The 7985-nt window shown below is 36.4% G+C and overlaps 1 pseudogene; it reads left to right on the top strand.

Annotated features, from left to right (window-relative positions):
• The first annotated feature begins 6597 nt into the window (after nt 1-6597).
• Nucleotides 6598-7656, top strand: LOC139016016 (eukaryotic translation initiation factor 3 subunit H pseudogene; annotated as a pseudogene).
• Nucleotides 7657-7985: the final 329 nt, after the last annotated feature.

The following is a 7985-nucleotide window of genomic DNA, read 5'->3' as shown; positions in this document are numbered from 1 at the left end:
ATAGTCTCCATTTTAACCTTTCCCTTTAAAATTTAATCAGCATGAGAGGAAATAAACACTTTTTATCTCCATTGTACAATGGAAGTGATCTCCTCCCTTTCCTCAGTGATAGTCAAGTTCCAGATGGCTGCCTTGAACTGCAAATTTTAAATTAGATTGACTCCTAAGAGAACTTGGCAGGTACATTTCTTTTCTTTTTCTTTTCTTTTTTTTAAGTTTGTTTTTTATTGCCCCCTATTTTCCCCTGGACCCCGTCCCACCCCAGGCCTTTACCACACTGCTGTCTGTGTCCATGCGCTATGCATATCTATAATAATAAAAGCGTAATATGCTAATTAGACCAGACAGCCAAACAACCTTCTGGACGTCATTCCTGACATTCTTCCAGATGAAGCCACAGCAGTGGGGGCCGAGGCAGAGGTGGTTAGGGGCGATCAGGCAGGCAGGCAGAGTGGTTAGGGGTGACCAGGCAGACAGGCAGAGTGGTTAGGGGTGACCAGGAAGGCAGATAGGCAAGCAGTTAGGAGTCAGCAGTCCTGGAGTGCAAGAGGGTGCAGGCCGGGCTGAGGGCCCCTCCACCCCCGTGCATGAATTTCATGCACTGGGCCTCTAGTACGGATATAAGCTCTTTGGTTAATTTCTCCCTGTCCCCCCTCCCCCCTCCACTCTGAGATCTGTCAATCTGTTCCATGCACCCATGCTTATGGATATATTTGTTCAGCAGTCTATTATGATTATGAGATTCCACATGTTAGTGAGATCATATGATATTTATCTTTCTCTGACTGGCTTATTTCACTTAACTCCAGTTCCATACATTTTGTTGCGAAGAGTAAAATACCTTTCTTTTTAACAATAACATAGCATTCTATTGTGAAAATAAATGTACCACAGCTTTTTTATCTACTCATCTACTGATGTGTACTCGGGTTGTTTCCAAATCTTAGCTGTTATAAATAATGCTGCTGTGAACATGGGGGTGTGTATATTCTTTCTGACTGGTGTTTCACAATTCTTAGGATATATTTCCAGAAGTGGGATTGCTGGATCAAAAGGCAGTTCCATTTTTAATTTTTTTTAGGAAACTCCATACTGTTTTTCACAGTGGCTACACCATTATGCATTCCCACCAAAAGTGCGCTAGGCTTCCCTTTTCTCCACATCCTCATCAGCGTTTGCTGATTATTGATTTATTGATGACAGCCATTCTGGCAGGTATGAAAGGAGGCAAGAGTATACAATGGATTAAAGGCAGTTTCTTTAATAAATAGTGTTGGGAAAATTGGATAGATACGTTTAAAAAAATGAAACTAGTCCACCAATTTACACCATACCCAAGAATAAATTCAAAATGGATAAAATACTTAAATGTAAGTCACTAAACCATAAAAAACTAGAAGAAAACATAGGCAGTCAGATCTCAGACTTCTCCTAGGACAAGAGAGACAAAGGAAAAACTAAACAAATAGAGCTATATCAAACTAAAAAGCTTCTGCACAGCAAAAGAAACCATCTCCGAAATGAAAAGGGAGCCTACTGTATAGAACATATTTGCCAATGATACATTTGATAAGGAGTTAATTTCCAAAATATATAAAGAACTTATACAACTCAACAAAAATAAGACAATCAATCAATTAAAAAATGGGCAAAGGACCCGAATAAACACTTCTTCAAAGAGGACAGACAGATAGCCAATAGATACACAAAAAATACTCAACATCACTAATCATCAGGGAGAGACGGGTACTTTTACCACATGTTTCTAACATGGAGCCAAAGAGCCAAACATTAGTCCAAAAATTATTCACAGGACTTACATCCCAAATTTGTAATAAGATAGCAGTTTCAAAGAACTATCTGACAATTCCCCTGAGATATAACCAGAAGGAAAAAATAATTATGAGAAAAAGACTTTGGATTTTTAGTGCATTATGTAGCTGTCAAAAAATTGGACCTATTACTATAGAATATCATCTGAACAATTATCAAGACATAAAATTTAAAAGGGAAATAGAATTATTAAAAACACTGCGTTTTCTGACCTATATCTCCTGCTTCCTCGGGGCAATAGGGCTGGGAAGAAAAATCTATAGATCTTAAGAGTTTTTTGCATTTTTGTCTTTTTTTCTAAAAAGAAAACCAAAAATCATTAAATATCACTTTCTCCAAAATGATTATGTGTGAAATGGAATTGCCTGGATATTTATTCGCTATAATGTTCATAATGAATGATTCTCAATTTTATTGACATCAGAATTAAAAATCAAAATTCTCATTCTTAAACCTTAGTGGGGGAAAGCATTCAAAATCTAAAATAAGGAAGTCTTATTTTTTAATGATTCCCCTGTTTTGATGAATAATTGAGTCTTTTTTTAAAGGAATACTTAACAGTTCTATAAACTTTTAGTTCAATAAGAGTTGTCAGGTAGATATAATTATGGTTTTTCTTAAATTTTTGTTGCAATATTTCTTTTCTATCCAAATATATTTGTCATTGGCTACATTCTTTTTCTGAAGCTGTGCTATTTTCCTATACAATATAAAATACATGGGCAATATTTTAAGTAGCAAAGATTCCTGATTATTGAGCTCTACTTGTATATGAGGGACTATGACAAAAACTTTGCACAGGTTGTCTCTAAATTATGAGTTTTTTCATGTATCAAAGGAAGTACAAATAGTATTCACCTCTCTGTGTTGAATGGAATAAAGAGTTGGTGAATGAAAAAGCCTTCACTACAGTGCTGGCCATGTAGTAATTTCTATGTGCATTAAATATTATTTAATATGATACATAATATATTTATATTAATATCTTACTTAATAGGATTGTCCTATGAAACTATTATTTAAGAGTTGAGAAGATTGAAACTTAGGAGTTTAACTAACTTGCCTAGTTTCACAAAGTAAAGAAGCCAGAATCTCCAGCTCTGAAGCCCAAGTGTGTAAGCTGATTCCCTTGTTGCTCCAATATTCCCCACTCCACATACCATCTCCCAGTATATATTCACCATAAGTATGAGGGAGGACTGGGCCTCAGGTATGAACATGTGCTCAGTTATGAAGAAGTCTATCCTGCTTATTGGAAAAGCACTCACCTCAACAGTGCTCTAAAAGCAGGATTTTTCATTCCATTTTGTACTTACTGGGTGCTAGTTCTCTTGTCAAATCCTGTATCTGTTTTATATTTGTTTGCTTTCTGGTTCTCCTGCCCATTCTCCCTCCACCTAGTCCATCCTTCATCTCCAAGCCATCCAATCTGCCATGGTGAAAACCAGAAAGCTTTTCTTCCCCAAGTTCTCAGTAGTCATGACACAATGCTAAGTTTAATTAGTCCCAACATTTGAATTTGCAATTTTTTGTTGTTGTTAATCATCACCCGAGGATATTTTGCCATTGATTTTTAGAGAGAGTGGAAGGGAGGGAGAGACAGAGAGAGAGAGAAACATCAATGACTCACACCGATTAATTACCTCCTACACGCGCCCTGACTCGGGCCAGGGCTCGAGCCTGCAACCAAAGTGTGAAGTATGTAATAGGTGCCCTTGAGTGAATTGAACCCGGGCACTCTTCAGTCCTCGGGCCAATGTTCTCTCCTCTGAGCCAAACCGATCTTGCTAGGGCAAGTTTGCAATTTTTAAAGGTGGTTAGAATACCTCACTTAAGAGATAACAATAGGCTCTTCTTAAGAAATTGTGTAAATTTGCATTGAAGAAATGAAACACCAATTATGTTTTTATATGTGTAAAAGGTGCTCAGGATCAAACATTATATGGTTGCTGTGAGCAGGGAATGCTTATCCCTTCTCAAAACGGCCGACAGAAAAATATTGTACTTAACTTTTTTGTGCATCTCATAATCTTTGTAAGAGTGAAACCAGATGGAAAAAAGTAAATGTTTTAGGCAAGAATGTATAAATTGGAGAAAATTTTTGGGAAAAGTACTTTGAGTACTAATTTTCATCTTTTATAGTACAGATATAGGGTCTCTAAGTTAAGAGATCCTTCTGTCCTTTAATTAACAACTGGTCAACATGTAATTACTGGGGTAAAAATCAAGAGGAAAAGTCATCTTGCTGTTTCCTGCCTTTCAATTAGGAATATAAGCAAACCTTCGGTAACTCTTCCTGTTCCCTAGCATTAGCCTTCATCCTAATGACCTAGAGATAACTTTTCCTGATAAGTTTTTCAGCAAGAATAAGTCAATGGTAATTTCTCCTGTAGAGACTGAATTGCTAAGGAAATCGGGCCTGTTTATTTCTCAAGATCCTATTCTGAAATGATTACTTTGAATAGCTTCATCTTTTAAATGTGCTAAGTAATCTATCAGGACATAAAACATTTATAATTTATAAGAATACAATTAACACTCTCTGTAATATACTAAGGTTTCTGTTTTTCTTGCTTTTACTAACTCTGGGCTACAAATCCTGAATGAATTGATCGCATGGCTGTCATAACATGTCTAACTTGGGAATAATTAAAGGGCTCAAAATTGTTTGTTGCGGTTGACTAAACATTTAGTGTGAAGTAAGACATTTATAAAACTAAGTTAGAAAGACTTTCCATATTGTAAAACTATGTGGTAAGTTCTAACGTAACTTCTAGATACTCATTTCTCAATGACTACTCATTTATGAGACTAAATTTATTCTTATAAACTTAGTAATTTATCCCTTTTTTATGCATCTATATTTCTTCATCTGGCCAACTTCCTCATCTGTAATGACATTTTTATTTTCTTCAATTTACTAAATCTTATGACCACTAATTCTCTCATGACTCAGAGTCCCGTGATGTGCACATGTTTGTGATGTGATATGTGTGCTTATGGAGTTTGGGGATAAGTGACTGTTGAGTTCTCTTATCTGAAAATTCAGAAACAAGGCATTTTTTAATTTTTTTAATTATACTTTACATTCAATATTATTTTGTATCCGTTTCAGGTATATAGTACAGTGGTTAGATATTCATATACTTTACAATCAAATTAAAATATTAATAGATACTTTTGGGGTGTAAAATGGTCTGATAGGGAATGATGCTATCAACAAAATGTCTTCATTTATCTATAAAATTGTCAATAATTTATGGAAATTTTTCATTTTCTTTTTTACAGCCTTAGAGCAAGGAAGGGAGAGACAGAAAGAAACAGATCAATGTGAGAGAGAAACATCAATTGGTTGCCTTCCATATGCTCCCTGACTGGGGATCAAACCCACCAGTCAGGCATGTACCCTGAGCAGGAATCAAATTGGCAACGTTTCTGTGCCCTGGGTGACACACAACCAACTGAGCCATTTTGGCCTGGCTGAACATTTTTTATTTTCTTCTCCAAAATTTTCATTAGTTTCTAATGTTAAGACTATTTCCTTTTAGTGTTTTATTTTTGTTTTTGTATATTTATGTTATATTTTTTCTTCACTAATTCTTTATAAAACCAATTTAATCTCTCATTGTTCTACAATGCCTCCCTAGGATACATTTAAAAGAAGATTGTGAGTCTGAATGAAGAGCAAAAAGATGAGGTTATTAATAATGACAAGAGGAAAACCTAGACATGAAGAATGGTAATGAGTTTGGTTTGGAAAGTTAAAGTCTGGTTGTCCTTCAGTACTCATTCACCTCTTCTTCCATAGTAAATTACCATCCAATTTTTAACTGATATTGGGCTGTCAAGAGTAAAGTAAATATTTTCCAGCTTCTCTTACAAACAGGTGTTGATCTGAAACAAAATTCTGGCCAGTAGGAAGTAGGGCAAATGCTAAATTCAGTGTCTTGGGAATTCCATTAAGGAACAAAGTTATGTTTTTCTTCCACACCTTCTCCTGATAGATGGAAGGCAGAGGTCATGGTTGAAGCTTCAGCAGGAATTCTGAAAGATTTATCTTTCGTACCATGAAACCGGAAGCCACAACCAAATAAGATAAAAGTAATCTGGATCTCTGCCACTGTGAAATGAGAGAATCAACTTTTTAAAATTATGACTAGAGTGGAATTTCTACCAAGGGAAGTATAATCTCTTCCCACCAGATTTCAATGTAGTGATTTTTCTTTTTCTTTCTCAAACTTTCTTTTTTTTTCTATTGTGTAAAAGTAAACTAAATACCATCAACATATAAATGCCTATTTTTATGTATATGTTATTCTTATTCATAATCTTAGATATGTTGATTATTTTTAGTCACATGGATTATATATGAGTATATATTATATGCAATAAAAGTATTTTGTGTAGCTTGAAAGAATTTAAAGGTCAGACATAATTTAGGATTGAATCTCACCTATGCCATATATTAGTTGTATATCTATGGAAAATTTCTCAATCTCTCAGAAAACATTTTATTCATCTGTAAAATTGAGATAATGTTTGCCTCAAAAATTGCTGTGTGGGTTAAATGAGCTAATGTATAGAAAATGGTAAATAAATTTTAGTTAGCCTCTAGGTTATGAACAATGCCTAGGACACAAAAAGTGAAACTTATTGAAGGAATTCCAGCTTTAAATATGAAAACCCCAAAATAAGTTTTGGTTGGGTATTGTTCACGACTGTACTATGAAAACCCTGGTCAAGAGAGGCTGTTCTGCTGGAAAGATGCCATCCCAGAAGGAAGGCACCAGCTCAGCCACACCTCGCCAGCTACACCACCAGTGTGACAGGGGAAGGCAAAGGTAAAGGCAGTTCCGGAGATCCAGCCCTGTAGCAAGTAAAGATAGATGGCTCGGTGGTATTAAAGATAATAAAACTTTATCAAGAGAAAGGACAAGGAACCGAGGTAGTCCAAAGACTGCTTTTGGGCCTTGTTGCAGAAGATCGGCTTGAAATTACCAACTGCTTTGCTTCCCCACAGCACCCAGAAGATGCTGCTTTGACAATATCAAATGGAAATGATGCAGAATCTTCGTCATGTAAACACTGACCATCTCCACCTGCGCTGGTACCAGTCCACATACCGTATGGCTTGTTTGTCATCCAGGCACTCCTGGCTTCTCAGTTCAGTTACCAGCATGCCATCGAAGAGTGTGTGGTTCTCATTTATGACCCCATAAAAACTGCCCAAGGGTCTCTCTCACTGAAGGCATACAGACTGACTCCCAAACTGATGGAAGTTTGTAAAGAGAAGGATTTTTCTCCTAAAGCATTGAAAAAGGGAAGAATCACCTTTGAGCATATGTTTGAAGTGCTGATCCTAATTAAAAATTTACATCTGATCAACAGACTAATGTGGGAGCTTGAGAAGTCAGTTGTAGCAGATAAACGTGAATTGCTCAGTCTTACTAGCAGCAATCATTTGGGAAAGAATCTGCAGTTGCTGATGGACAGAGTGGATAAAATGAGCCAAGATATAGCTAAATATCACACATACATGAGGAACATGAGTGAACGGCAGCAGCAGAAACACTGGTGACAGCAGCATTGCCAGCAGAAGCATATGCAGTGCCAGATTCAAGGAAGACCCACCCCCACCCCCACCCCCCCCCCCACTTCCTGAGGAGGATCTGTCCAACTCTTCAAACCATCCAGCCCCCAGCCAGGAAGGATTCTCGGTTCTTTGCCGACCAGGTTAATACTTACTGCCGGAACATCAAGGAATTCACTGTCTAAAACGTAGGCAAACTCTTCATGGCCTAGGCTCTTCAAGAATGCAACTAAAAGGAGTTTCCAGAAAAGGACTTAATATTGACTCTTGAGGTCACATTGGGGAAACTCTTGGAAAGAAATATATTTGCATAATGAAAAGTCTTACTGGCGAATAATATAAATTTTTAAAAAAGGAAGGCTGAGTAGCTATTTTTTTTCCTCTCAGAGTTGAATGCCTATGTACTCTTTGATCTAAATTTTTATGACTAAAAACACTTCATAGAGAGGTAAGCTCCTGGATGAAGAAAGACTTAAATTTGCATGTAATCCCTCAAAATTTACATACAATACTTAGTACAAAAGTAACATAAGTATTTGATTTTGTGACATTATCTCTTAAT

The sequence above is a fragment of the Myotis yumanensis genome, unplaced genomic scaffold, assembly GCF_028538775.1.
Source record: "Myotis yumanensis isolate MYYU_CA2020_CCGP unplaced genomic scaffold, mMyoYum1.0.hap1 SCAF_9, whole genome shotgun sequence".
NCBI classification, from domain to species: Eukaryota; Metazoa; Chordata; class Mammalia; order Chiroptera; family Vespertilionidae; genus Myotis; species Myotis yumanensis.
Note: the sequence above shows the minus strand (reverse complement) of the source record. Positions and strands in the feature narration are given on the sequence as shown.